The following is a 6,553-nucleotide window of genomic DNA, read 5'->3' on the forward strand; positions in this document are numbered from 1 at the left end:
TAATCACAAGTAAGGGAATCTTAACTTAACGCTTAATATGACATTGAGTCTTAAGTTCAATAAGATTAAATCTCTTATTTGATGATTGAAAGCACATATAATTATTTCAAGAGTGCTTTAGATCTGTGATGCTTAGGAGGTTGACTAATTCTTAATTGATTTCTTTGAATTTATGTTTTGTCGCAGGAACATGTTTACCTAAGAAATCAACCTATGTAAGTGCGAAGTTTGGTCGCTTCAAGAAGTCAAGGGGGCATGACTTTGATGCACTTATGAATAGATATGGACGCATGGCCCTATTGTGTCAGGTATAACAAGAATATGTAATTTATCTTATATGTAGAGTATCTTCAAGAATTCATTATGTATTATGTTGGTTCAATCGTTGTGACACCAATAAAATACGAATTCCTGAAATGTGTATTCTACTAAGTGAAAGTTCAAGTCTATGTACACTTTCATTTATGTGTAAGATTGCAATTATTAAATTGAATTTTGTGTTACGTAATTATACAATACTCTCAAATGGCGGAGGATTGTTGGAATTTAAGAGTATTAGAGACAATTTTTAGATTCTTGAAGAGTTACAATTATTCATGAAAAATTACCATTCATGAAGAGTTACAATTATTAATGAGGAGTTATCATTGATGAAAAGTTACAAGCATTCATGAAGAGTTACCATTCATGAAGAATTACAATTATTCATGAAGAGTTGTTATTCATGAAAACTTACAATATTTCATGAAGAAATGTAACTAATCAGAATCTGGTATCTCTTGGATTGATGCCTNATCAACATCTATATAAAGGGATCCTNTGCTCCACTGGAATTTATTCAGTCATTCTCTTAACACACAAATCAATTCTTNAGAATCATATTCTTNTTTAAANGGTAATACTAAGAGTGAGTATCATNGTTGTTGTTCTTCTTTGTATCTCAAAAGCGGATTTCGTGATCNNCTNCACTCTTATAAGGGACGAAATATTGCTTTTAGGAAAGTGTGTACTCACGCCTAGAAGATTATATCAAGTCTACATTGTTGTTCATCTTGTTTCCCTAAGTTATTGGAAAATTGTTCCAACATCCACTATAACCCAAATGGCATCGTGACCTCTAACTGTTTGTGATAAATGACTAACAAAGTCCATGACTATACTATCCCATTTCTATTCAGGAACCTCCAACTATTGCAACAAACCACTAGGTGGTCGATGTTTCACCTTAACTCTTTAACAGGTCAAACAAAAAGAAATAATCCGTGTTACATCTCCTTTCATCCCACACCACCAGAAAGACTTCTTCAAGTCTTGATACATTTTAGTCATGCCAGGAGACATGCTAAAACGACTCTGGTGTCCTTGTTCAAGAATCAATCTCTTCAACTCCGCATCACCAAGCATAAACTGTCAACGTCCAATTTTGTCTGGAATAATAAAAATGATAAAAAAAAATGTTTGATCACTAACTTATTTCATGTTTTGTTTAATAATTTTCTTCTAAACTTTTATTTTATTTCTCTTATTTTAATTTTAATTTATTTTGTACGTTTGTTAGCCTATTTTGTGTCGTTTTCTTTTATTTTTAACAGGATTGATATTTTATTTATTTTTAATTTTAATCTTGTTATGATTTGAATTTTTGTCAAAATAATAAAAGTAAAAATAAAAAAATATAATTTTTAATGCATTATAACCCGTGAATCAAATAATAGTAACAAAATACTATCAACCGGTCACATGATGACTTACTCTCGTCCTCCATTCTAAATAAAAAAAAAAAAAAAAAGTTTTTGTCTCCATCAATCACGGTTTATATATACATGAAACTTTCCCTCAATAATTCTGCAACTTCCGTTTAATAAAATTAAAATAAACTTTTATGGCAATCATACCTACCGTCATTCTTTCTTGAATGCTTTTATTCTGTTTTAAGAAGGGCAGAATAACGAAAAGAAGGGGAGTTATGATTTTCAAACTATTTATTATTGGAAAAACTTATTTTAACAACACTTTTTTAACAACTTTTTTGACAACGCATACGTGGCAGTTTGTGATTAGTCTATTTTAAATATTTTTTAAACATAAATTCAAATAGACCAATAAAATGATGACACGTGTCCCGTTGTAAAAAAAGTTGTTAAAAAGTGTTGTCAAGTATCATTGTCCTTTATTATTTTATAAAAAGTTTCATTGTCTCCCTCCCGTTGCGACATAAACAAACACAAAGTTGATGTTTTCGATGAGTTTTGACATACTATACCAGAAAACTAGAATTCAAAGTCATTATATAAAATTACAATGACATTTTTTCTAAATATACCTTTTAGAGATATGTGTAATGTGAAAAGAGAACGCAATTCTTCTGGTTTTAAAACTTAAAAAAAGGGTATGTGGATATATATTATAAAAAGAGACACGATGTAATGGTTTTAGAAAAAAAGAATAGCAAAGATAATATGTAATTTTAAAAGAACATAATTTAATTAGAATAAAATTTCATAATTATTAGTGTAATATTTTGTTGTTATGGTTGAAAGTGGGTGTTAGTTTAATTCTTAAATCGCGGAATTAAAAAAGTTCTGTAATGTCTTCACGCGACTGAAAAAAGAAAGGTTCTGCATTAATCTTTACGCGCATTCTCTTCTTCTAACAGTTGATGAACTCATCCATTTCTACCATGGAATTCACGTCTGCATCATCCAAACTCCAACGGAGGTACGATGTGCTCATCAACTTTACTGGAGACGACATCTGCAAGAAATTTGTTTCTCATCTTGATTCTGCCCTCTCCGCTGTTGGCTTCAACACTTTCCTTCACGAGGAGAACGCAGTGAAGGAAATGCACATCGAAGAAGCTGTTCTCGATCTCTATCAGGTAGCAATTGTTGTCTTCACCAAAACCTTTGCTCAATCTGCTTGGTGTCTTCATCAACTTCAAGAAATCATTCGATGGCACCAAACTTATTCCCGACATGTTCTGCCTATATATTACGAAGTTGAGCCATCTGATGTACGTCTTCAAAAGGGTGATTTTGGAAAAGCGTTCAAAGAAACTGCACACCAAACATTCTCAGCACAACAACTGGAGCATGGTATGTTCCGGTGGAGCCAAGCACTCACAAAAGCAGCAAATTTCTTTGGATGGGATGAGAGAAATCACAGGTAAATCACACACTCAAGCATCTTTTAAAATGTGAGATTTAATTTTTTTAACAGATGACTTCTTCTATAACTGTTATTGAACTTGAAGGAGTGATGCTGAACTAGTGGACAAAATTTGTAAGAGCCTTCTTAATTTACCAATCTTGCCTGCTACTAAATTTCCTGTTGGACTACGTTCCCGCGTGGAAAATGTGATTCGAATTATCAAAAGTAAATCCACAGAAGTTTGTATAATAGAGATATGTGGACGCAATCAAATCCAAAAAGATTTATTCCTTGATATATGCTGTTTCTTTGTTGGTAAGGGCAAAGCTTATGCGACGAAAATCCTAAATGGCTGTGGGGTAGATACTGATATTGGAATAAGACTTCTTATGGAGCGTAACCTAATAAAAATTAACAAGAACAACAAATTAGGAATGCACACTTTGCTACAAGAAATGGGAACAACAATTATTCGTGAAATTTCTGTAAAGGAACATGGAAAGAACAGGCGTCTGTGGTTTGATAAAGAAGAAAAACATGTAAGAACATTCTTTACATGTGGTTTGAAACTTTTCTGAAAGTGTTTGCTTTCTCCTCCTGTGCAATGAATTTATTTTTCTTTGCTCTTTTCATCACAGGGGACAAATGACAATAAGTCGTTTCTTCCGAAACCGAATGGAGTAAAACTGTCTGCTAATTCTGAATACCGTTCAGAGAAACTGAGATGGATGATTTTGCATGGGTTTCCGTCAGAATACCTACATTGCAATTTTTATGTGCATGATGCAATAGCGATTGATTTAAAACACAGTCTTCTTCGACTCGTCTGGAAAAAACCCCAGGTTTTAATTTCTTTCCATTTTCTATTAAAAGACAGAGCTTGACTAAAATAAAATAGTAACCTACTATTGTTTTTTTTTTTCATTTCTTATCTAATTTTTATCAAAAAAAAAAAAAAAAAACTATCTTGGTGTAGGTTTTAAGGTGGCTAAAAGTCCTTAATCTTAGTCATTCAAAGTATTTAAGAAAAACTCCTGACTTTTCCGGACTACCAAGTCTTGAACAACTCATTCTCAAAGATTGTCCGAGATTGCGCCAAGTACACCAATCTATCATATGTCTCTACAATCTTTTACTGCTAAATTTGAAGGACTGTACAAATCTAAGCAATCTCCCCACAGGAATATATGAGTTGAAATCTTTAAGAACTCTCATTCTCTCTGGTTGTTCGAAGATTGACTTAATGGAAAATGATATAGTGAAGATGGAATCCTTGATAACTCTAATTGCTGAGAACAAAGCTGTGAAAGAAGTGCCTTTTTCAATTGTAAGCTCAAAAAGCATTGGATATATATCCCTACATGGACTTGAGAGATTGCCACAATCTTTTCTTTTCAATCTTTCAGTCCTGGCTGATGCCAACAATGAATGCCGTATCTTATATTCATTCGTTGTGCATGAAAATCAATAATTGTTGGGATGATATTGCGCCATTGCTTAGCAGCCTTTCAATTCTTCGAAGTGTTTTGGTACAATGTGACACCGAGTTTCAACTATCTAAGCAAGTAAAAAATATTTTGGTCGAACATTTTGCAAATATTACAGAATCGGGAATTTCAAACCAGCACTTGAGATCTTCTTTTATCGGTGTTGGAGCATACCATGAATTCTTCAAAGCGGCCAACGATAACATAGTTGAGGTTCTTCTCTAGCTTTTACTTCGTTTATCATCTTCACCCTAATTTTAGCTATTCATTGAGAGAACACAAAAATACACCTATTGAAGCATCTAATAGAAACTACAATTCTAAACTTTTAGCACCATACTCTCTTCTATAGCCACACAACCTCGTTCAAAACTATCTAGAGTTTATTATTCGACTAACTAAGTGATTATGCTTATACTATGAACTACGAAATTGATTTCCACTTACTTGGTTTAGTAGCTTCATGATTATTTTATTCCCAATGGTGTTAGAAATATAAATTGAAAGAGATGAAAACAAAAATACATTCTAAATCCGTAACGACACGATGATGATATATACAAAATAAAATTATTAACTAGATCTGTGTAAATTAATTACCGCTGGTAAGTTTTCCTCACGTATTTCATTTTGTAATTTTCAATAACAAATAAGGATTGCAGAAGACAATTTCAATGGCCAATCAGATAAATGCCTAAGCTTTATATCTCATGGTACAGGTTTTGGCAAACAGTGAGTCTTCTGATGTGTCTCTCGTAGCTAACAATGATCCTTATTGGTTGGCCCATACGGGTGAGGGTCATTCTGTTTCTTTCAGTATACCTCAAGATCGTGACATGAAGGGAATGGCTTTGTGTATTCTTTATTTATCAAACCCTTATAAAATCACGGCAAATGAATGTCTTAAAAGTGTCTTAATTGTTAATTACACAAAGTGTAGATTCCAAATACACAACCATGGCACAGTAATTTCCTTTAAAGATGAAGATTGGCATGGCATAATGTCAAATTTAGAATATGGAGATAAGGTCGAGATTTTTGTGAGTATCGATCCTGGATTCGTGGTCAAGAACACAACTGTCTATTTGATCTGTGGTGAATCAAATAACATGGAAAAAGAGCCTCCGCCAAAGAAACATTCTCTAGTTAGATTGATAAAGAATGTTGTAAGGTGACTTCTGCAAAGTCATTTATCTTGTTTGATAACATTGTGGTCATTTTAGTTATGGAATTAATCCTAGTGTCCTTCATTACTATTTATCTTTTCCCATATTTTCTATTTTCCTTTACGGCATAGCTTATGGTTAAGAAGTTCGTGTTTATTTTACCTGTTTCTCTTTGCTGATTGTGATTCATCGGCTTTACCTGAGTTATGTTTTCTTGCTGTTACTTTTGTTCATTATTTTTCCTTTAAGCAAATAATATTTCCTAAAGAAATTCTTTTAATTTGATTATGAAATAAAAACATCTATTGATCGATATTTTCACATGTTTTGAGTTATGAGAGTTGTCCAAACACCTCCCTGGACTATCCAAGTTTTGCATGCCCCTCTTCGTGCTATCCGAGCTTTCCTTGCCCCACTCCTGGCTGTCCGAGCTTTCCTTGCTCATCTCCAGGCTATCCAAGCTTTTCTTGCCCATCTTGACGTACTCAATTGTTTAATTATCTTGTCTACAATACTCAATTGTCACAATAGAGCTTAATTTAAGTGACATTTGCAAATATTATGTCAAGTATACCTGTGACAAAAGTTCACAATTTAATTATTGTTACATGAGATTAATAATGTAATATTTATAAATTTTACGAATAAATATTTGTATCACTAAACTATTTTGTTGCCCGTGTAATAATTATTTGGATGTGGGGGAAGTACGACTCTTTGGAAGGTCCATACAAGGAAGATATTAGATTC

General features: G+C 32.9%; 1 pseudogene; it reads left to right on the forward strand.

The window, feature by feature from the left end:
* Window positions 1–2,611: 2,611 nt before the first annotated feature.
* Window positions 2,612–4,957, forward strand: LOC106773307 (annotated as a pseudogene).
* Window positions 4,958–6,553: the final 1,596 nt, after the last annotated feature.

The sequence above is a fragment of the Vigna radiata genome, chromosome 9 (genome assembly GCF_000741045.1).
Source record: "Vigna radiata var. radiata cultivar VC1973A chromosome 9, Vradiata_ver6, whole genome shotgun sequence".
Classification (NCBI taxonomy): domain Eukaryota; kingdom Viridiplantae; phylum Streptophyta; class Magnoliopsida; order Fabales; family Fabaceae; genus Vigna; species Vigna radiata.